Consider the following 25826-nt stretch of genomic DNA (forward strand, 5'->3'; position numbering starts at 1 on the left):
AAGAGTAGAAAAGACACAAGAAGGCAGTCAAAACGAGAGGGGCAATGAGACGTTTGCGCTACTGACCAGCAGTCACCCGACCATGAGCCAGTTTAATTAGATTACATCATAGAGTACTTACAGCACTAGATGCCCTTCTAGGCCACAGTGCAGACAGCTGCAGGGGGGGAGAAGGTCATACATAAAATTTGGCCTTCCAAAGAGAATGAAGAGACATGTACCAGAGAGAAGTAACAGTAGGGTAGTGCCAGAACACGTGAAGAACTGCACCACATAAATAGAGATGACAAAGAGGATCAGATAGCAAAATCCAAATGATTGCATTGTTTAGGTGTAGGTTACAAATGATGAATCAGTTTAAACTGATAATACTGGTGGTCTGGGTTTTGAGAACAGTTAGACTTGTTAGTGAAATAGTTTCCCAACACAGTAATGGTGCTTAAGTAAAATCTACTTGTCAGATCAGTGTAATGGACAGTGGTTTATGGTATGCCTCTCTAAGAGGGGGCTGTACTGTAGAAACTGGTTTACTATAAAGGAAGAAGGGAAGAGAAGATATCCAGTACGTGTCCAGACACCAAAGGGACACCACACAGTATATTCGGAGGTGGAATTAAAAAAAGATGGATTTTATTAGCAAATTCTTGGATGCCACTAGACCAGAGGAAAAGTACTAGTACCCCCAAGTGGCCTGACTCCTCAAGGCATCCAGAATGGAAATGAGATAGGACAGCCTCCATTCCGGATGGCAATGTTATAAAATGTCATCTAGAGACAGACCAGAAAGTTTTCCACCTGCCGCCAAATCTAAAGAGCATAACTAATAACTGAACTACAGGGGAATCAGGAGGATTTCAGTTTAAGGAAAACAAAAGAAGCAGGACATATTTAAAGAAAAAAGGGACCAATTAACAATCAACCATGGAGTAGGATTAGTGGGTGGTAGGGGGTTAAGCAAATGTTAAATAGGGTGAAGAATTAGTGTCCATTTGCCAATTGTGTTTTTTCCCTTTTTGGTCTGTTAATGCTGTTAAAAAATGTGTATTATTGAAGTAAGGTGCAAGCATTTGGGTCCATATGGGTCCATATGTTAGCATTCTGTCAAAAACTAGTCACCAAAAACCCTGTTGCTCTTAATGAATATTATTTTATGTTCAGTAGCAGATATTAAATGGTAAACAATGCCTTTGCAAATACTTAGTTGATAAATTCTTCAACCACAAAATATTTTTAATGGATCAATGAAAAACCTAAATCATTTGAATACTATGGTAAAAGCTTTTTAGAGTTAGTGCACTTGTGTGAAACTAAAAACTCTTTGAAGGAATAGAAGTCAGGAACAAAGTCAAAGCCTATTATCTGTTAAAATGGGAATACTTTCATGATAAACAGGCACAGGAATATATTTATATGCTCTAGACATATTGTTGAGTTACCAAGGGATTTAACAGTTACAGGCAGCAAAAAGGGAAGCAGCAAATGGTGTAAAAGCTCTCTCTCGCCCTCAATGCTAATCTGAAAATACTGTAGCTATTAAGAAGTTGGTCTCATATGTACTGTGATTGACAGACGGCAGCTTATCCCGGCCGACACATCCAAGACGTTCTCAATATCTTCCCTGCAGCCTAGAGGTGTCCCGGATTCCCACGGGGCATCATGGAAGATGGAGTTCGGCTTTACAGCCCTGCTGGGTGCCATGGGTGCCGCTGTGTGACGCTGCAGGGAGACAAGAGGATTGTTGTTTTCCCTATAGCCCGGAAGTACTCCCAAGTCACAGGGATGGAAGAACAGAAGTACTTCCGGGCTGAAGAAAAATATAGCTCTTTATCTGACCCGGAAGTACTATGGAATCACATGGACTGAAGAACAGGAGCACTTCCGGGTCAAGGACTATATAAAGGACTATGAGAGACCCAGCAAGCTGAGCTGGAGTTGGGAGGTAGAGTGACGGAGCTGCTGGGAGCAGAGGAGGATTTTATTGTATTTGTATTATTGATTTGTTTATTGTTTATGGTGGTGGAGGTGCTTTGGGGCACTTTGGAGAAGAAAATTAAATTACTTCTTAGTATTTTTAAAATAGTGTCTGCATCTGTCTGTTCGGTTTCACGGGGCAACAGTCACACCTAGCGTCCATGCATTGACATTGGCATAGTCTGCTGGATTCTGACCGTCGGTTTGAGTCAGAAAACCTTTGAAATTAAAACGGACACAAACCTAACAGACAGATGCAGACGCTGTTTTAAAAGCACTAAGAAGTAATTTAATTTTCTTCTCCAAAGTGCCCCAAAGCACCTCCACCACCATAAACAATAAACAAATAAATAATATAAATACAATAAATCCTCCTCTCCTCCCAGCAACTCCGTCACTCTACCTCCCAACGCCAGCTCAATCTCTCTTAGTTCTTTATATAGTTCTTGACCCGGAAGTGCTCCTGTCCTGATTCCATAACACTTCCGGGTCAGATAAAGAGTTATATTTTTCTTCAGCCCGGAAGTACTTCTCTTTTTCCGTCACTGTGACTTGGGAGTACTTCCGGGCTATACGGGAAACAACAATACCCTTGTCTCTGCAGCGTCACACAGTGGCACCCATGGCACTCAGCAGGGCTGTAAAGTCGAACTCCATCTTCCATGATGCCCTGCGGGAATCCGGGAAACCTCTAGGCTGCATGGAAGATGCCATCTAGTGTCTTGGATGTGTCGGCCGGGATAAGCTGCCAGCTGTCCATCACAGTACCTATAAGGACTTACTTCACTCATGTGATTCATTGTACAGGCATAAAAAAAGTGTTTTGCTGGAAAAATGAGTGTTAAATTGTGAAGGACACTAGCTGCCAGGACCACATAAGCCACAATGACATGAATTCACATACTGAATTTACATTTCTGTAATATGATTGCATTGCGGCCACCTTCTAATCCTTGAGCATTGTAAGACTGCAGGCCAAACAATTCAAAATGAAAAATAAAATAACAAAAAAGAAATGTGTAATGATTTACATTATGAGGTAGACCCAATTTCAGTCTGGTTTTAGGGCCAATCACAGAACAGAGACAGCACTTGTCAGGGTGACCAATGATCTCCTAATCGCAGCAGATCATAGTCTTTTAAAACTAATGACCTTTTTAGACCTCATTGCTGCTTTTGATGCATTCCATCACAACATTCTTTAGTTTAGACTTGAGAATGAGTTAAATATTGTTGGAGAAGCTCTTGCATAAATCATACCTTAAGGACCATCAGCAATTTATTGTGGTCGGTAGATTTAGGTCTGACCCATCTTACTTGCTCCAGGGTGTCCCTCAGGGATCAGTCCTTGGCCCTCTGCTTTTTATCATTTATATACTTCCTCTCAGTGCCATTATTAGACAGCATGGTCTATGGTTTAATAGTTATGCTAACAATACACAAATCTATGTACAGATTTAAACACAGGGCTTACACAAACATTACCTCGGCCTGCATTAGTTGCCTGTTTGGCTGACATCAAACACTGGTTGCCTGAAAACTTTCTCAGACAAAATAGTCACAAAACTAAGGCGTTAATTATTGCATCTCCAGGCACTTTAAAGAAAATAGACAATTCCTTTGTAAAAATCCCTGGCTTCATTACATCCTTGTCTGCACAGGTTAAAAACCTTAGTGTTATTCTTGCTCCTACACTCTCCTCTGATCCTCATATTAATAATATTACCAAAGTTGCCTTTTTTCACCTTAAGCACATTTCAAGGCTGCATCCATTGCTCCCTGATACTGCAAATCAAGATGCTTAATCATGCTTTTGTAACCTTGCAACTTGACTATTGCAATGTAGTGATGTTTGGTATCCCTGCTTGGAGTCTAAACAAATTGCAGTATGTACACATTTCAGCAGCTAGAGTGGTTACCCACTTAAAACCCTGGAAGCATATTACTCCTATAATCATGGCTATAGAATACCCTTCCTTTGGAGCTCTCTGCATGTACCTCATTTTCTGTTTTTAAATCTAGACTTAAAACCTTTTTAATATTGCCTTTTGTTGTTCTTATTATTTTTGTTTGTATATTGGATTGTTCGATTTTATGTGTATTGTTGTATGGCACCTTGAAAAGGCACTTTTAAATAACATGTATTATTATTATTGAACGGTATATCATATGTGGGTTTACTCATACCAGTAATTCAGGAGGTGCTGGACAAAAAAAAACTGAAGTGATTCCCAAGCATTCGTGAGTAATTCTTATGAACACCAAAAAAACTAGAAAATCTTACATACACCCAAACACTTAAACAAAGCTTCCTCTTCTTTTCCCTAATCTATGCAATTTATATATTTCCTGTGTCAGATTTCTTGTAGTTTACACCTGAAGAAGACATAGGCTATACATGTTACACCCCATGTGTTCAGGTGTCTCACTAGCATAATTCTCACTGAAATCATGACCTTATTTAGAACCCCTATATGCTATAATGAAGAAATTCACACTTGGGCAAACAAACAAACATTAAAGGCTGTTTCACTTTATGGACACTGATGATTTGTGTTTTATTCTAGAAAGCAGCCATTTTTTCCTTTATCTATCTAAAAGGGTTTGTGTTCAGAAAATGTGCCTCATTGTTTAAAATTATGTCAGGCAACTTAAAACTGTAAGCAGGGTATGGACAGTTACTAAGGGTGGAATGAAGGAAAATCAAAACCTAAAATGTTATTGGAAGCAACAAATTACTTCTGCTAAAGAAAGCAATCATCATGAGGCAGGGGAAGGCATAAATCATTTGGGGGCAGGCAAAAAATTCAAAACACCTGGAAGCTCTATACACAGTTTCAATTGCAAAAAAAAGTCAAGTCAAGAATTGTAGTCAAAATCAAAAGAAAAACTTTAGAGAAAAACATAACATAGAAAAGTAAAGAAATTAAGAGGCTTAAATTTATCTTATTAACATGTGCAGGACAACTGCAGTGATGTTATACTTACGAAGCCGTTTATATGACTAGCAGCAGTGCCATTGCTAACAAACAATATTCTTATGCCCAGGTTGCTGTTCAGAAAATGTCAATGACTACAATAAAAGGAACATATTTAAAATAGTGGTGTGGTGAAGTCATTAGATTAAATAAACTTTATTGATCCCAAGGGGAAATTCAGATGCATAGAACACAAGAAACAAAAAAAAAATAAGGATACAGACTCACAGGACAAATAATACCTCCAATCAATTGATAAATAAATAAATGAATGTATATTGTTCAGATATTTCAAAGTGAATTTAATGAGTATATCGGCAGGAAGCATTGAATTGTCTGAGAGCAGTGGGCAGAATAGACCCCCAGAGGTGCTCCTTAGCACATCATGGATTGAGACTAAACGTGCTCCAAGAGAATGATCATTGCAATAAGGATAAGAATACATCAAATGTACAAAAGCAATACTTAGCAAAAATAGAATAATTCTCAAAGGCAAAAAGAAAGCATCATCCCATCATTATCACCCATCAGAATCCACAAGACACCAAACATTATTTCTTTTGTTCAACAGTTCCCACTGATGAGAGTAAAAACCTAGTGTTATGAGTTGTTGTACGAAAAAGTACGAAAAAGTCAGGAATTATCAAAATGCAGGTTTCACATTAACAATAGTTAATAAGCAAACAGCTAACAATTAAAAAGACATAAACACTGCAAAAAAGGAAGAAAACTCTTAAATAAATAACCTGAACAAAGAATATTGTCAGTAATTAAATGTCAACTTCAAAAATATCCTTTAAACATATATTAAAAAAAAGAAAATCTCTGATGAGCAACAGACAAGTATGAATCAAAAATGCCACAGCCATTGAATGGGGACTCAGGTGGGTTCCTTTGGAGGCACACCCTCAATTTCCAGAGGCCCCACCTCCTTTGGGCTCAATAAAAGATGAAAAGGAACTAGGAAAAAGAAAAACAGAACAATTAGGAAATGAAAAGAAAGATAATTGTGAAACAATTAACAAAAAAAGAAGACATTTAATGACACATAATTAAAAACTAAAAGAAGAAAGCACTATTTCATGAATGATTTACAAAGAAAAAAAGGCCAAACAGATAACAATAAGCAAAACTAAAGCCAGGGATGGAGCACCAGCAAGAAACTGACATTTAGTTGTCGTCAGCTATACCTTCAACGTTATAATTATTAGCAAAATTAGTTTAATAGCCTCTGTCTCCCCTCTAGCCTCATTACAGCTGCACCACCAAGACAACAGACCTCTCTTTGGTGCATGCTTCTAATGATATATTGGGGGTGCAGGGGTGGCTCTAGGTTTTTGGCGGCCCTGGGTAGAGAAAGAATCGGTGGCCCCTTTGCCTGCCAATGTCAATATGGTATGTTATGCACGGCGGATGGCCACGTCCGTTGCGGACACTGCATAGCCGCCTCGTGCTCATGACACAAGCGTTTAACTTATGATAAAGTTCAGGATTGCTCCTTCCTGTGACGCAATGAAAGCCTCCTGAGCAGCCTTTCTCTTTTGTTTCGTGTCCTCAAAATCTCTTCATTTTGCTTAGAATGGGTATGCGAATGTCTTGTGTCCCCTATCCGACCAGATATTCACTATGACTATTGCGCTAACACTAATACTAGGTGAAACATTAACTTGTAAGATGACTCGCCCACTTGCACTAGCTTTGCTTCAGCTGTCAGCTGTGTCGTTATTTTCTCTTTCTGTTTTATATTCAATATACAGTATATTGGCATTGTGGCCCCTGGGATTTGGCGACCCTGTGCAGGTGCACAGTTTGCACATGCCTCAGGCTGCCCCTGGGGGGTGGCTTGTCACAGAAGATGTGTTGAGAGACTTTTATGTAGAACGATAACAGCAGTCTCACTAGTACCCTTGTCACCAAGTTTACCACCCATGTCCTATTCTTCTTTCCTGGTTTTTAATATAAACCTTTCAAAAGACCCTTTAAATGCCGCATTTATATCCTCCCGATATTGCTTCCATTTGTTTTTTTTCTAGTATGCCCTCTTGTAATTTGTCCCATCTCTGTTTCTTGCCCTAGCAGATATTTTTCTTCCCAAGCTAGTTTAGTTATACCATATGCCGCATGATCATATTAATGTTTTATGGCTGACACCATACACTGCATAAAATGTGAGATTCCTCAAGGTATCAATAGCATTGCAAACGCTACAATCCCAAATCACATTAAAAAAAATCACAAAAAACACATTTTCCTCGAGTAAAGGCTGGATGACTGAATCCTTAACCTGGGTCATGTAGCTTGATCCCCCCGCACCATAATGAACTATACTGTTCAAAGAAGCCCATTATTTTACATCATGCTTGTTACTAAAAAATCGCCCATCTGCAGATTTGGGCTTGTCTTTTATTGTTTGTGCTGCATATTTATTTCGTTTCCAAAGGCCAGAAGTTCTGTGTCATTTATTACACTTCATCCCACATTGATGCAATAATAACTCTGATATGTTGCTTAATTTGTCGCTACTTTGATTTAGGAAGTGCACACAATGTATGATTAATTTTGATCTTATTTTCACTGAGCACCACCACAGAAGCAGGCATGTGAAAAATGTTCATAGAAATTTGAGTCACCATATTTCTAGTGGAGACAATGCAAGGCAGCTTTTTTGCAGTTGGTTACATTTCCCTTTGTTTTTTCCAGTTGAGCATAGGCAGGTAAAGTGACATGCTCACGGTCATACATTGTGAATAGCGAGAATTTTTTGTCTGCCCTTAGACTTTGCTGTGGCTAATGTCTATCTCCTGATCTTTTATGCATTACTTATATCTGTCTTTGACAGATGCAACAGAATTGAGGTCAGAAGTGATCAATTAATGGAAATCATCCAGTCTCAAAACATTTTTAATGAACACTTTTCTTAACTGTAGAGTTTCTTTTAATGCAAAATAGTTTGACTTAGAAAGTCAGTCCACTTTGCTGTAACTAAAATTACAGTGTATCCCACAGAATTCAGTAAGTCTGTAACTCTTTGAAACCAGCATCATGTTTGTCAGTTTTCTGCTACTTTGATTTGACTTGATATAAGTTCATCATCTTTCATATGTTATTCATGTCCTATAACACTCAAAATAAGGGTCAGAAATTTCTTTTTCCGAATTTTTGCACTTCGAGAATGCAGTTATGTTGTACACATGCTGCAGTAACATTTTTACCAAAAATGTGCTTTGATTGATGTTCTTATTTCCATACATGTTGAATGTGAATGTGTTTGAACAGCCAGAAAAAAAGCTGTTATGAAATAAAGTAATATGTCTAGTTTTAGTGTTTTGAAGTAGCACAGAAAATAAGTTTTTTTTCTTCTCTTTTACTGTTTTCAAGTAAGTCCTGCGCATTATTGAAGACCAATGACAATGTATCATTTTGAAGGGTAGATTATACTGTCAGAACATATATAGTTGGTAAAGAAATTACGATGTGCATCCAAATTGCAACACTAATAATTGCAAGATTCAAAAACATCTTTGCAAAAAAAAAATCTGAAATATTTAATGTATGTAGTGCCATTTGAAACTTGAAACACCCATTTCATTTAATTCATAATAGTCTAGCCATCAAGTTGTACACATGTGAATCAGGACATTCAAGAAATCCACTGGGGAGGGTGTTGGTGGCAGGTGTTGCTGCAATACAGCAATTCGGCCATCTTTGAGGGAAATAATAAAAAAAAAAAAAAATTGCAACTGGTTATTATAGCAATGAGGGATTGAATGATTTTATGCAATTGTCTTCACAAAAATTGCATCATTGTCTGGTCCCATCAGTGCGTCCAAAACATTGGGGCCGAGTTTAAAGGGAAAAGGATATTAACAGAAATATTTAGCCATGGTATTTACCTTTGAGGTGACAATCCAACTGGCAACCTCTTAGGGTGGGCTAAGCTGGACTATATGAGTCACTCACTACTAGGTGCTCAATAGTGAACAATGGAGCAAGATCTGGAGGTTGAAGTAGGTCCCAATATGTCTGCTCCTGTCATTTTTCAACCATTTTACAATTTGCTGCCATGTTAGGTCCATAAAACCTCTAAAGGATGGTTGAGACATACAAACTCTTCCAACATGGCAAGTTTACAATGCTAGGAGGAATTAAGTAGAATGAGGGGGTTGTGAAAACAGACAGTTACATGATGCAGAGTATAAAGAAAATGTTGAACCAATTTTGAACAAACTCATCAAATGCCATTCAACTTTGGAAATATTATTTTTGACCTTATTGTATCTAATCATACAGTACCTGAAATACAGTTTTTCAGTTGAATTTTAGGGAATAATTTATGTTTTATTTTTTGTGTTTTGTTTGCAGATATAAAAGCAAATGCTGATTGCAATGCTAGCATGAAGGCTCTAACAAAGCAAGTGAAGAGACTATAGAAAATAGGGCAGGGGTGTGTACTGAAAAAAAGGAAAAAAATACACTAAAACCTATACCAACAAAGTTCATACATTATATTCTAATTACAATGGATGAATAACATTAATCCATCATCCAACCCGCTATATCTCAACTACAGGGTCACAGGGGTCTGCTGGAGCCAATCCCAGCCAACACAGGGTGCAAAGTAGGAACAAACCCCGGGCAGAGCACCAGCCCACCGCAGGGCACACACACACCAAGCACAATTTAGAATCACCAATGCACCTAACCTGCATGACTTTGGACTGTGGGAGAAAACCCACGCAGACACGGGGAGAACATGCAAACTCCACGCAGGGAGGACCCAGAAAGTGAACCCAAGCCTCCTAACTGCAAGGCAGCAGCGCTACCCACTACGCCACCGTGCCGCCTGAATAACATTAATGATTTATTTAAAATAAAATATGTGAAGATTGATAAAAGGTTAGGTTTATTATAAGTTGGGAGTATTTAAAAATGGGAGTCATATTTACAGATAGTTTGAAAAGAGGGAGCAATATTAACACACGCATACATAACTTATTTCCAGAAAGTAGAAGAGACAAATCATAAATTAATTTTGAAATGCAACTCCAGAATTTAATTAAAAAGGCTTAGAGTATTAAAGGGAACCATTAACTGAATGAATTAGAAATATAGCATTTGCATAGAGATAAATGGCAGGAGATGTATTGTAAAACACAATTGGGAAAATTCACTCTGACTTTCTGATACCTGCTTTTGGTAAAACAACTGCTTTACTAAAAATAATAATTTAATTTTAAGGCCACTGTTGCAAGCACATCTTCCAATGATTGAGTGAAGAGTAATGCAATTTTATTCCTAAGGAAGCATTTATTTGACTCCCACAGCAGGTGCCAGCCAAAGGCTGAATGAAAAGTAATAAAATCATGAATCTGGTGGTAAATCGGGAGGAGTATTGTTTTGTTTTTCATATGACTGTGTCAAAACACCACTTATGACTGTGTAATGATTAAAAGAAGAAATGTAGCTAAAAAATAGCTAGTAAAAGTTTTCATATCATTTTAGCACAGAAGGTTGAAAATTCTATGGAATTTGATAATAAGCACCATCTTCTATAACTATACATTTAAAGCTAATAGTTCAAGAAACATCTCAGGGGTGAAAGAGAGCCAATGGCAAAAGAGAGAAAGCATGAATTAGATTTTTTTCACTTGATACTCACTCCTGTTTCAAATTGTGGATGAAAAAAATACAGCCACAGTATGCTTATGCTACATATTTTATATATATATACAGTATAGTGATGGATGGCGGCCGGCTGGGAGGAAAGATTTAACCACGGCAAAATATCTAACTGTGTTTGGGATATAGGAGAGCTGGAGAGGGTCCTCCAGCCCGTAAGCACTTTATTACAACTATTAGATAATTTCAGTAAAATGATTGGGGGACTGGAGAAGATGGCTGAAGCACCGCTGAAGAGAGAAGAGCATAGCTCTTCTAAGCAAGCTCATTATAGGAGGCTCCACCTCAGTAGATGCAAAGGTATAGGTGAGTGGCATTGGTACTGTACACAATCCTGGAACTCAATGGTAATTGACTCGGGATAGTTGTAGCAGGGGTTCCAACAATTGACCAGGGCGTGATGACCAATCACCCCGCAGGGAATGAAGGGGCCCAGCTCGCTAGTGCTAGTGCCCGAAACTCTAAACATTCAAAACAAAGGAGGTGCAGACAGTGTGGAGTCTCCGTTGTTCCTGTAGAGAGACCCAGACCGTTGTTACATCCCAGAGCAGAAAGAGGCACCACAAGAAAAAGAACAGTTTCCCTAACATGGTAGTGCATGAGTCCATGTGCTCACATGCGTCGGAAGGTTCTGCTCCATGGGGGTGCAGGAGTTCCCATCCTGCTTCCATTCACGAGGCTGGCAGAGTGTGAGAAAAGGGCTGCAGTGTTTTGACTGCTGTCAGCTTGGCCATATTTGGAGGCACTGCCCCTTTTAGTGTTGTCAAGGGTGCTGTGGGGTGGCATCGGCATAATGTTTCCCTTTCACTTTGTTCTCCTGTTTCAGAAAGGGACCAAGAACAGGTTGAGACCAGGAGCCCTCCTTTGAGATGAACAGCCTTCGCAGGATAAGACGCCTCACCCTATAAGGCTCGGCTAGGAGGGGGAGAAATGTGACAGATGGCGGCCAGCACCATTACCCATGCCTCCAAGGTGGAAGGTCAGTTGGAGAGGACTTCCAGTGGACCCTTTCTTTCCCAAATTGTTATTTGGCAGCCCCCCTGGATTGCAATGGTGTCTCCGATTCCCGCAGGGATTTATGGTAATTACTATTTGCCAGCAGAGCCCAGTTAGGATCCATGGATGCCTCAAGGGGGAGCTGTGGGAACTGCAGGAGTTGTAGAGCCATAATCTGGGCTTCATCCACACCTGGGAGCAATTCCAGACCTCCTTAATGAACCACCTGGCGTGCTTCTGGGTATGGCTTAAAAGGAGCTAGTCACCTCCCAAAAGGAGCCAGAGTCAGAGGATAAGGCTGGTGAGGCTTGTACCTGGAAGAGAAAGGAGGCTGCAAGGCTCTAGAGAAAAGGGATGCAGTTTTACTCTGCTGGGAATTCTAGGTATCGGTTATTGGGGAGTACTCTGGATCTGAGTGCCTTTCCGTGAAAAAAAAGCATTAGACATTGTGTAGAATGCCTAGGAAATCTATAGAATATCGAAAATGGGATGTCAAAGTATGAAACAATTAAAATTTCAAACACTTCCTAGCCCAGGGGTTCTCAAACTTTAATATTTTGCTCCCCTTTTCTACCTGGAATAATTCTGTGCCCCCTGCATAATAGAAAATAGATGAGAATAACCCATGAGACATCTAACAAAGGTATGATACTTGTGCTCTGTCGCGGTATCCTATCATTTTTACTTCCATAAGATTTGCATGTGTTCGGCTAACTTTGATGAAATATTTGCAATTTATTTTTTTTAAAGTACTTTAATAACTGTTAAAATGCCTTGTGTAGTTTTTAGTAGTAACTAATCCCAAAAACAAAGAATAAATTATTTATTCTTATTTAATTATTTTTTATGTAAATAGATGATTAAATATGTTTTCATTTTTAAAAATCTCATAAACGATGACACCAATGAAGTCAATCTGCGCGAGACGAACGTATTTTCGTCTGACAAATATTATACCGCTGTTAGTTGTATCATGAAAATAACCCAATATGCAGTAAATTATTTCACTCAATTTGGCAATATTGGGGGCACGGTGGTGCAGTGGGTAGTGCTGCTGCCTCACAGTTAGGTGACCTGGGTTCACTTCCTGGGTCTTCCCTGCATGGAGTTTGCATGTTCTCCCCGTGTCTGCGTGGGTTTCCTCCTGGTGCTCTGGTTTCCTCTCACAGTCCAAAGACATGCAGGTTAGGTGCATTGGTCGATTCTAAAATTGTCCCTAGTGTGTGCTTGTTGTGTGTGTGTGTGTGTGCCCTATGGTGGGCTGGTTTCCGGGGTTTGTTTCCTGCCTTGCATCCTGTGTTGGCTGGGATTAGCTCCAGTGGACCCCCATGACCCTGTAGTTAGGATATAGTGGGTTGGATAATGGATGGATGGATGGCAATCTTGGCTACACTGCCAATGTGGTGCTGTCTCACCACATTATCACCTGATCTCCTGTTGCCCTAATGTTCGCAGCAGATACCGATACGTCTCAAACTTTCTGGATTGAAAATATGCGACTTTAAAAGCAGCAGCAGAAACAAACTTCAAATAGAAAAGGAGCTCAGAGTGTCTATTTGGAATATCAAACCAAACCTGGACAGCCTGTGCACTTTAAAGCAGGCACATATTAGTCATTAGATCTAGCCTTAGAAATGTTTTCTTTTAATTTTAGTTATAATGCATTTGTTGTGATTATATACTTGCAAATTTAAATTTGAAATAAAAATGTAAAAAATTTATTTTGATGTCTTGTTCATTTATTCGACGCCCCCCCTTGTACAGCTTCAGCACTCTCCCAGGGGAGCGTGCCCCACAGTTTGAGAACCGCTGTCCTAGCCATTCTATGCAATGTCAAAAGGCAAACTGGCAAAGTATAAATACTTCTGCTACTGACCAATGTTTCCTCTAATTATTTTTATAGGTTCACTGTATAATTATGCAATTTTGCAAAATATTTTCATGACAAAATTAAATATGCACAATATCTGTGTTTTATCAGTAGTTCATATTAATTTATAATCTTTTTTTTCATACAAAATTGTGTACGGCTGGGTCTTGTTTAAGCTTTATTTTGTATTTAATCTTTCATTTTCAAATACATCTTTTCAATAAAGGCCTTTTCCTTACTCACTTTTCATACTTTGCCTAAATAGTATTTGTCGTTCCGTAATGCCTAGCTATTATATACAATGGCTAGCAAATATATATAGCATATTAAAGTAGCACAGACATGTCATGCTTTGTCTAAAAATGTCATGCATTCTATAGATTCCTAGACATTCTATACAATACCCACTTTTCATACATTGCTGGTAACATATATATATATTGTGGTGGATGGCTGGGTCCCATGACTGGCAGGGGCACCCCTTCGACATAAGTTCCAGGGGAGCAACCATGGGCTGCTCTATACCTCCCCGGGGACGCTTGGCGGCAGCCTTCCTGCCTGACGGTGGTGCCTCAGCATCCCGCAGGGCTCCATGAGAGATGGAGTGCTCCACAGCCTGGTTAGGATCTGGGGTGGCCGTCAGGGGGCGCTGCATGGGTTCCTGAGCCCTAATGGACAAGTCTTCATCCCCACCCTGAAGTGCAGCTGGAAACAGGTGATCAAGCACCTGGAGCTCTTCTGGGAGGGCTATAAAAGGGGCCAGCAACCACCACTCATTGGCCAGAGTCGGGAGGACAGGAACAAAGCTTGTAAGGAGGAGTGATGGTGCCAGAAGGAAGTGTTGCATGTACTTGTGCATATTGGGACTGTGTTGTGGATGGGGGACACGGGAAAGACATGCCCTCCAGCTGAAGAAAAATAAAAGTCTTGTTGTGTTTTTACAATACCACCTTATGTTACTATATATATATATATATATTTATGTATATATTGTTGCAGATGTATGAGTAGGAGGAAGCTGTAAGGACCAAGTTAGGGTAATTCCACACCAGGCCAGGGGGTGGCAAACCTTCTTCTGTTATCTCTAGAAAAACCTGTCTGACTCATCCCTGAAGACTTCACTTCTGGTTCTGGTACCTAGAAGAATGTCACTTCCTGTTACAACGTCAGAAGGAGGTCACTTCAGGTTCACATCATAACATACATCACATTAAAAAGATAATACAGAGTGTGGGTTCAGAAAGGACTAAAGTATAGAGCATGCTGTGGTATCAACCTAAAGAAAATCTCTTTCCCTGTTCACTTATAGGTAGGATATAGTAGAGTCCATTTGGTGTGGTAGAGTTGGTCCATGGCTATGAAATCAGTGGCCAATTTTAAATAAATAATCATGCCACTAGAAGGTGCAGGCAAGTGGGTGTGGGTGTGCATGAGTGAGTTTTGCACCACGGTTAATCGAGGAGCTGGCTGACCGCATCACATACAGTTGCGGAGGGGGGTGAACCAGTCAAACACCTTGATGATGCTGTGGAGGAAGTGGCTTCTCGTACCCATAGTCAATTAAAGAGCAGAGGTTAAAGGAGCCTGCATGGGACACAAGGGGAAGACTCGGATAGTGAAAAATGGAGAGACAGAAAGAGAAAGAAAAGTGAAAACATAGCAGTGAGAACAGCATCAGGAGAGGAGGCAGGACAACTAAGCCAGAGTGTGAGAGGTAGTGTGGTCAAAGACACTGCAACAGAGCGAAGGATAAGCACTCTAGGGCAAATTGTTCCCACTGACGGTCTGGAGGAGTGTGCTTGATTGAGTCTGAGTCCTCTCGAGGGATCCGAGGTACACCGGGGAGCAAAAAGGATGATGAGAGGACAACCAACCACGAGCGGTCTGGCCAACCCCGTTCAAGGCAGCAAAGGTGGGTTGGTTGGGTTGGTGAGGACCATCGCTGTTAGTTTATCTGGCAACTGAGTGAGCAGTGGGTGAGCTGGGGAGACAAAGAGGAAGATGTGTTGGGCTTATCCAAAAAGGAAAGGAATATTGCCCCGATGACTGTGTTGGTGGGTTTTATTCTTAATTTAAGTCTTATTATTAACTGACAGACAGTCACCATTTTAAAGGATTATTTATGGAAGAGTTTTGAGCACTTATTGTTTATGGATTGTTTTAATTAAAGCACTGATGCAGATAAAGCACCTACCCCTTGCTATGTGAGAGTTCTCATTGGTTGGCCTCTTCCCTTGGGCATGTTACAGATGGTGGCAGGTTCAAGAGGTTCCTAATATGCAACCGGTAATGTGGAGTTGACCTGGACCATCACATTTGGCCAAATAACATGCCAGTGATGACAGTAGATTAACCAGCCATCCTCGTTATTTTATGCACACACCACATTGGACCCATGAATCTCAAGTTATACTTGTAATAAAAGAAGAAGAGGACTAAAAGGCAAACATGGCACTATGGATTTCTTATGTACACTCTGTATGTGTAGTTGTAGATATACTGTATATTGTCAGACAGGCAGCTAAAGGGTCTGAGTAAGTGTAATGAAACATCTGACCAAGGGCCGGCGGAGTGCGCTGACTGTCTTTGTCAGTTCCCTTTCATACCTTTACCAGGAAATCCTGCAAGGTTCCGGTGCCTCAGAAGACATCATTTCTGAAGCTGGCCCCTTTGATGACATCACTTCCGAAGCCGGCCCCTTTGATGAGGTCACTTCCAAAGCCGGCCCCTTTGATGATGTCACTTCTGGTTCCGGCCCCTTTGCTGACATCAGACCTTTAAAGCCTCCATCTTTGGCTACTATAGCCAGTTCTGTTGTGGACTCTGTTCTATGCATATCGTGCTTTAAAAACAAACTTTTGCAGCTGGGAAAAACAATATACGGGTGGCTGCCACAAACCTTTATGATGTTTTTGGCGTATTATTATCACAGTGGCGTAGTCGGCAGGATGAAATCCCAGAAGAAACCGGGACACAAACATGAAATCAAAAGGAAAGAAAAGTTTCTGGGGGGGGAGTGCGTTTGGGGGTCAGGAAGGACTCAGTACAGGCCCCGCTTCTCAAATACAGCACCGGGCTTATAACTTACCAAAGGGAGAGTGTGAAGGGGACATAGAGACGTAGGCTGGTTTTTGGGGAAACGAAAAGAGCTGAGCAGCCCATTGGGGCTGAGGTCCCAGATAAGTAAGTGCTATCCCCAGTCCAGCAGGCAAAAATAAAAAAAAATTGGAAATTTGATCCAGAGAGCTCAATCCAGGCACAGGCTATGACCCTCTGGGAGCAGGTGGCCTTATGGCTAAGGCCATTTGAACTATCTACCTGCCAAATAGTGCAGCAGGTAGCCTGCTTTATTTTTTTAAAGAGCCTCAAAAAAAACTTTCCCCAGCCGGACTGGGGAGACTTCCATTCTATGGAAGAGCTTATAAAGTTCATAAAATCATCCATGCCAGTCTTGAAATCTGGGAGAGCAGAACTGTCCTCTAGTGGATTTCCTAGAAATTACGTCCTACAAAATAAGTCTCTTCCACATAAATTGGAGCCTGTTTCTGAGTTCCCAGGTCGCCGGGTGTGCAACCTACCCAGGAACAATGCGGGATGTAGGTGGAAGGGGGGAGACAGTTTGTGTGCTCTTGCCAACCCTCTGATGTTATCGAATACGAGACCTGTAGTCATTAATGGTTACAAAGTCAATGCCTTGTTTGATTCTGGCAGCAACATTTCCATTGTTGATTGCCGTTATGTCTTACGCGACAAAGAATTAAAGAAAAGACCAGTATTAAATGTATTCATGGAGAAACCCAGATGTACACTACCGCCCTGTGTTTCATAAGTCAGGGAGGATTGCTAAGAAAAATTCCCATGGCAGTTCACCCCAATACTCCCTTTCCAGTGATTCTAGGGCGGGACTGGTCAGAAAATAAATGAGGTAAACTATTGACTACTCCCGATAAAAACTTACGCCTAGTTATAGATGGGGATAACTCGTCTCAAGCTGTCTCCATGCCGTGTACACAGCCAGCGTAGAGAGATATGGAAGCCCACGAGGAGGACGGGGAGATTCCTGGACCGTCACAGGCAAATACGTCATCCACCCATGCCTCGACAAGTCAGGAGGAATCCCCTCCCTTTGAGGTCAGACCTTATCCTCTCTCCGACATTCACTTTCAATTTAGACAAACCCCGGCTTCTTTTAAAAGGGAGCAGTGGAATGATGACTCCCTAAAATTTGCGAAAAATACAGTAGTCTTTGTCAACGGCCAACAGACATCTCAGCCCATGCCACAAGGACCTCACTTTGCAATAGAAAATGATCTATTATATCGAGTCGCGGAACATGGGTCGGAGGCTCGGAAACTGTTGTTAATCCCACGAACCTGCCGACGACAGGTTTGTGAATTATCTCAAGCCCACCTCCTTGGAGGCCATTTAGGCTCCGAAAAAACTTTAGAGCGCATTAAGCTCAGATTTTATTAACTGGGAATTGACGAAGAGGTTCGCAGTTTTTGTATTTCTTGTCCAGAATGTCAATTACGGCAAATTCCTGGGAGGGACCATGCTCCTCTCGTTCCCCTTCCCTTAGTTGATGTCCCCTTTGAACGAATCAGGGTCGATATTGTAGGACCCTTAGAGCCCTCAGCCTGAGGACATAAATATATATTAGTCCTCGTGGATTATACATCCTTTACAGTGGATGACCTTTCACAAGGAGTCGAATCCATGGGTCACTAGGTGGTTTCTTGACCTTAAGCCTTACAAGTTTTAGCTAATTCATCGTAAGGGGTCTCTCCATGCCAACGCTGATGCTCTTTCTCATGCCCACGACCTCTCGGTGCAGTATGCCCGACCCGATGGGTCTGGGCTGAGGGGGAGGCCTTGTCACACATGTGCGAGTAGGAGGCAGCTAAAGGGTCTGAGTAAGCATAATGAAACATCTGACCAGGGGGTGGCGGAGTGCACTGACTGTCTTTCTCAGATCCCTACAGACCTTTCCTGGGAATCCTGCAAGGTTCCAGCGCCTCAGAAAACGTCACTTCCGAAGCCAGCCCCTTTGATGATGTCACTTCTGAAGCCGGCCCCTTTGATGATGTCATTTCCAAAACCGACCCCTTTGATGACGTCACTTCTGAAGCTGGCCCCTTTGATGATGTCACTTCTGGTTCCGGCCCCTTTGCTGACATCAGTTCCTGTCCAGACCTTTAAAGCCTCCATCTTGGGCTACTATAGCCAGTTCTGTTGTGGACTCTGTTCTATGCACATCGTGCTTCAAAAACAAACTTTTGCAGCCGGGAAAAACAATATATGGCTGGCTGCCCCAAACCTTTATGATGTCTTTGACATATTATTATCACAATATACATATACATATAATAAGCACATACAGTACATTTCTTTACATGTGCTGTCTCTAAAGATTACAATATAACAAAAAGGCTTTTTTATTTAAAGAAAATAATTTATTTTAACTTTTATTTAATAGTTCACCTTTTTGATGGAGTTAAATGCACTGCAAGACATAAACATGCCGATGCAGACTAATTAGAACGACGTATTACAGTTCCACTTACAAATTTATGTCATGTCTGCTTTCTTGTCTTCAGCACATGTTGGTAAAGAGAAAGATGGTAATGCCATTTTGTCCTACACTGTAATGTACTCCTAGAAAAAATAGGACTAAAAGTGGGTGTGTTAAGAGAATATAATGCCTTCTTATTTTATTGTTGCAGATGCACTCTTAAAGAAAACAGAGCCATAGAAAATGGAGCAGGAATACAAAGGTATAACGTTTTTGCAGCCTGCTCAGTATAGCTGTATTTTAAGTGGAAAAGGGAAGAAAAAACACAATCCCCTGCTTTTATCAATGATGATTCAACCATTTAAAAACTGGCATCTGCAACTGAGTTGTTTTATTTCTGGGTAAAAAAAACTTGCTTCTTTACTTTAGCTGTGAATGTCAGTTTTCTTGTAACTGTAAGCAACTCAATGTACCCAGCCTTTCAGTGGTGTTTGAAGAACAGTCTACTTGATATGCCTGCGGGAGCAGCAATAAAACAGAATTTGCAGTTTTGCAATAATTTGTGAGCCTCATGTCAGAAGGGGACTTTTTGTACACTGGGTCATTCCATTTCTCTCTTAGGAAAAGAATCATGTACATTTTAAACCCAGCAGATGAACAGGCAACAGGCACCCATTGTTTGGACTGAGGCGAGAAGTTAAAAGGCAAATTTCCTGGGTTATCCTGTTACTGATTATTGTGATGGCTGTCTACAGGATATCAGTATTTGCTGTCTTGCAAAAGAGTCACCTCTTTGGACTTTTGGCTGGTTGAGTATACAAACAATACAAAGTTGTGATAACAGAACTACCTTGGAGGATGTCAGTATTTACCTGACTTGGAAATTAACATGTTTGACAATATTGGCTTCTAATCAGCAGATCTGTACTCATTGATATTTGCTAACAATACATTTTGTTAACTTGTGTTTTCATTATTTGTTAAACCCAGGAAATGTACATGTGCCATTGTTTAATCTGATTGTTCAGAACTGATAATGGCAGGAACTGAAGGAGATTTAAACTTCTATCCAGAAGAAGGCAAAAAGAGGGACAGTCCACTGAGAATGCTGCCAAGACACTCGGACAGAGCATAGGGGCTCACAGGCAGACGAAGGTATGTGGTTGGCACGACGTGAAGCACAAGGACGGCAACACTTACTTCCAGGGAGGAAGAGACAGCTCCACAAGAAGAAGCCAGTTGTGAGTCCAGCGAGAGAGGGACGGCACATGAAAGGACCAAGCAAAGCTGGCAGATGAGAAATGAGGCATGACTAGATCACAGCAACACAAGGAGCCCAGAGTGGAAAAAAGGAATGACAAAGAGACGCTGACAGGGATTCCACGATTTTGATAAAACTTCTGTTGTGAAACGAGTGTCTGGTGAACAGACTGCATCGTTGAGCAGTTGGACGGTTAATTGTTGAGGTAACAGTGTGCAAACTGGACTCTGCACCACTAAAGGTTGTATCCTCCAATTCTTGTTTTTGATGGATTTTTAGAGTGTGGACTGTGTGTTTTCCTTTTAAAAAAAAAGGAAATTCGTTCCTAGTATTTTTAGATTTTATGTTTATCTTTTAAATGTACTTTATATTGTCTTGTGTAATAGAAGTTAGTGTTGCTTTTCCTGAAATTACTGTTGTGTCTTTCATTTTGTGTTTACTCACCACCCAATTTAAACAAACCTGTGTACTATTATTGGTAAATTTCAAGAGTTCCCAGTCTCTTAATAAAACTGGGTGGCGTAGTCGGATATTTTAACGGTGTCTAAGTTAGATTACCTGTAAGTGTGACCAGACACCTGTCACACTCATAATATAGATATGTTGAGGCCATGTTCAATTTGTTCTGTATAATTCAATTCGAGTACATGCTCAGCAAATTTGCACATATTGATTATAACATAATAACAGCAACATACAAAAGTACACATTCGCATACATAAACACACATGTTAAGTTAATTAAACAGTAAAGCATACATAAATTATATTGGCTTAATAAAAGTAAAGTATTTCTAATATAAATTATTGTTAACAATTAAGATATGGCCAGTTGACAATGGACTAAATTAAAAACTCTAATTAGGATCACACTTAAAGAAAATAAATTTATGGGAGAGGAGACTACATGGTTATCTCTTACAGGTAAAGTCATAACTTTGCTGACATAGGCTAGCTGGCTGCCTTTTCTTCTCGGGCATTCTACAATATCCAGACTGAAGTTTACAACTGTATAAACTTTGTGATGTATGAGTCCCTGTATTGCACCCCAAAGATGAGGCTGAATCTCAGTACTTTAGCAAAACCATCTTTTTAATCCACTTGAAACAGGAACAGCAAGTTTATTTATTGTAGTGGGATCTTTTACTATACACAGACACAGCAAACAGACAAGGTCAGGGTCAGGTCAGTGGCCAAGTTATAATGTTCCCTGCATCGCCTGTTGGGCGACCAACAATTTGTGTGTGGCAGCGGTCAGCTTGTAGGTGTTTCTGTGGCACTGCGAACTTGCAAGCAAACCTCAACAAGTGTGGCAGTCGTGCTTTTCTGTGTCGTCCCATTGGGGAGGGTCTCTAAAGTTCTGACAAATTAAATAAAATAAGTTGACATGGTTCTGTTACATTAACCGTTAAGTAACAGTATAAATTAAATTAAAATTAAATAAATAAATTAATTAAAATTAAATAGTTAAATTAGAACAGTAGTCTGGCAAATTAGCAGTTGTGTTAAGTGCAACATCAGGAAACTCTGAAGAGAAATAAAATAGAAGAGACATGCACATTATTTGAAGTGATCGGGAAGGGAACATACACAGATGACTGGTTTAAGTTTTAATTTGTCATCCGTAAGCATCCCTAATCCCTACCAAAGTTTGTGTGAATTGTTAAAGCAGATAAATACTATCTCTAGTTTACTCCATTAATGACATTTAACCTCTTTGATTGTTTTTCTTAGAATTCAAATTTACATTTCTTCTATGTTATTATGTTCATCCATCCATTTTCCATCCTGCTGAATCTGAACACAGGGGTCTGCTGGAGCCAATCCCAGCCAAGACAGGGCACAAGGCAGGAACCAATCCTGGGCAGGGTGCCAACCCACTGCAGGACACACACACAAACACACACTAGGGCCAATTTAGAATCATCAATCCACCTAACCGGCATGTCTTTGGACTGTGGGAGGAAACCCAGCGCCCAGAGAAAACCCACGCAGACATGGGGTGAACATGCAAACTCCACGCAGGGAGAACCCGGGAAGCGAACCCGGGTCTCCTAACTGCGAGGCAGCAGCACTACCACTGCACCACCATGCCGCCTGTTACTATTTCACTATTTTGAAATAAATTATTTCATACTTTCTAGAAATCCATGATGTTAGTGGTAATTAATATGTTCTTACTAAGAAATATGCAGGTTGTTTTCTTAAGCACATACTCATCCATATATTTTTGATGAATCCATCCATCCATCCATTATCCAACCCGCTATATCCTAACTACAGGGTCACGGGTGTCTGTTGGAGCCAATCCCAACCAACACAGGGCGCAAGGCAGGAAACAAACCCCGGGCAGGGCGCCAGCCCACCGCAGGGCATGAATCACATTTTGAAATTTGTATTTTCATCAGATCTGAGGAGGATTCTCTAAACATTCCCAGTTCACACAATCAAAGCAGTCCTTCAGCATCTCTTTGGTTCAGAACTGTATTACATTTCTTGCTGGCTCCTCACATTTCACTTTCTCCTTGTAAGCTGGCTACAGGAATGTTGCGGGCAGTAAACATTTTTTGGGAGGGTGTAACAATGGTTCAGATTATTAGTACTCCTTGTGTGGCAGATGATATGTTGATAAATTTAGGACTAACATTCCATAAGCTTGCATACTTAACTCCCCAGAAACAATAAATAATCCCTCATGATATAAATGCTCACATTCATTTCACCATTATATTGTTATTTCAAAAATAATTAAAGTAGTATAAACTAGTACACTGTATTTTCCTAGATTTTGGTGCTTTTCGATTGAACTTTTCTAATTAAAATGATCATTCATTTTTTGGTGACATTTTATATATCATTAGCTTATCATATGTTTAAGAAAATATACCATTTACTTTTGCTTAAGCTGTGTTCGATAGTTTCTATTCACTTTTGGAGCTTTTACAATATTGTATTTACCTTCCACTTGTACTTGATTGCTTAACTTGTATAAAATCAGTGGGTGGCATGCTTTGTACTCCTGTCACTTCATTATACTTTAGATCATCAGTTTTAATAAGGTATCTAAAAGAAGAACACATTTGTCTTCCTTCTGCAGTTTTCCAGCTGCAGTACTTTTGACTATTACTATGATAGATTAAAACTGTTTATCAGCCTGTAATTTGCTGTTTAGATTATTTATTTGGCTAATTTTTGGGAAGTACACATTTTCCCTGAGTAGTAAGGCATACTACAGCATATTGCATATTTGTCTGTCCTAAATAATTGTATTTACATCTGACAATATTGACAATGGACTTGAACCTCATGCAGGATTGGTTTTTGACTTGTACCTAGTGCTACCAAGTCAGGCTCTTGTGCTAAAACTTTAGCAACAGGCAGGTATGGTAAATGAAATATATGGATGATGATTAAAATATAAATGGAATTTTTCTTCATAAATTAGTGTCATGGTGACCATCTTGTCAAATAACCTTGAGAAGCTTGTCTGGTTGGAGAGTTAAAATCAGCAATTTATTATATACTCCTCTTTTTGTGGTTCTTTCATCAAGTATGGTTTTGAAACTGCTCCTCTTAGCCTTTTTAGTGATACAAGTTGAGCTGTTAATTATTTTATCAATGAAACCCCTGTTGACATTATGCTCTTGACAGAGACATGACAGTAGACTAATGAATTTGTTCTGTTTAATTAATCTGTTTCTACTTGTCATGTCTGTCATGAACAGTTTGTGACTCTTGAGGATCATAAATTTCCAAAGGATCCAGGAAACCAAGGTGTGCCACACAGCTCTGTACTTTGGCCACATCTCTTTTTCATAAATATGCTTTCCTTTTAGGTTGTGTACAACCATCTTTTCCAGTTTTATTATAATGTCATTCATACCCAGATCTGTGCAAAAGCTGCTACTGTATTACCTTTTTCTGTTATTTTTGCATGTTTCCGTCATATCATATCTTTGCTGGTTGCTATTTAACTCTTTCAGGGCTAATTATTTTTTCATTTTTCTCCCAGGTCTGAATATTGTTCCCCAAAACTAAGTAACATTAAACATTAGCTTTCTAAGATTATCTGTAACACGGCTTACATACTTACTACATGTCTAACCATTTATATTCTGAAAGGCACTTCCCAAAAAGGAAACAGCTACCTGCCTTTCGTTTTTGATTTCCAGATCACTTGCATCAAAATCGGAGTTTGATAAGTCCGTCTGACATAGCAATAATATGCATAAAGCAAAAAAATATTAATGATGCCCAAAGAGTATTTTGCTTTGCACAATCGCTTTGCTTTTTTGTTCGACATCAATGCCATTCTAGATGTTGTTCACTCTACGCTCCTCATACAAACACACACACACACAGGGATTTGATATCAAGTCAATGAGTCTAACAGTCCTCCTAGCAAAGGTGGTCTACCGTAACGTGATGGCGAGTTTTGTCGACGTCTACAGCTGATTATTACCCTCTACCCCTGGATGTTAACTAAAGTCAACATTCAACCTTGAGCCATGCTGTTGACAAAAGTTGACATTAGCCCTAAAAGAGTTAAGGTGGAATTATTGCAAAGCATACATCTCTCTATTATAATAAAAAAAATCCTGGGACAAGACCTGACTGTTTCAGAGAGATACTTTTACGTCCCACAAGACGAGACTTTGTGCCAAAAGATTTAACCATGCCCAGGCTGGAAATAAAAGACAAAGAGTAGATGACAAAGTAGAATGTCGTAAAGAGTTTAAAAACATTGGCGCGATACACATGCAGAGCAGGCTAGAGATAATGAAAGTACTAAAATTCGAAAGTCTCAAAAAATTATAGTAAAGATTATATTAGTGCAAACAAACGGAAATTATTACTTGGAGAAATAACAGAATAGAGAAAAGAGATCGAACTTTAAGTCAGAGACTTGTAGATCATCTAATTTGTGTTGCCATCAGGGAAAAGTAGTGTTTCTTCCCAATGAAGAGGCATATCCACGAGAATTAAAAGATTTGTTGTTTGTTAAAAGTGAAATCTACATACGTGAAGTGGCGAAGGGGGCAGGGGGTGAAGTTATAAGAATGGGTGGGTCAGTGAAACAGTGTTTAACATTGTCTGTTACCTGATAACTCCTGAAACTTGTGCTTTACATTCATCCCTGTAGAGAGCTTGTATACTTCACCCTGGGTCCACAGGGTTTTATTTCTCTAGGTATTCTGATTTTCTTCTCACATCCAAAAAACATGTAGTTTAGGTTATTTTAAAAGATTAAAGAGACCCTGCATTAGTTACTTTGTATCTTTGGGTGAAAGTGCTCCAAGATATAATAGCTAATTTTTCAGGGCTGCCTTTTGAATGATTTAGCCAGGATACATAATGGTCCTTCATAAGTCTGATTTGGATTATGTGTATTTTAAATGGATGAATAAAATGATATGTAAGAGACCTACTCTCTCTTTTGGATGTTTTCCCAGTTCAGGCAGCTGAGACTGTCTAGAAGTTTGTGGTCTTTTTAATCATTTACTGTCATTTTATTATCACATCAATTTTTCAGAGTAAAAGCATCATCTATTTATAATCA

The sequence above is a fragment of the Polypterus senegalus genome, chromosome 7 (genome assembly GCF_016835505.1).
Source record: "Polypterus senegalus isolate Bchr_013 chromosome 7, ASM1683550v1, whole genome shotgun sequence".
Lineage (NCBI taxonomy): Eukaryota > Metazoa > Chordata > Cladistia > Polypteriformes > Polypteridae > Polypterus > Polypterus senegalus.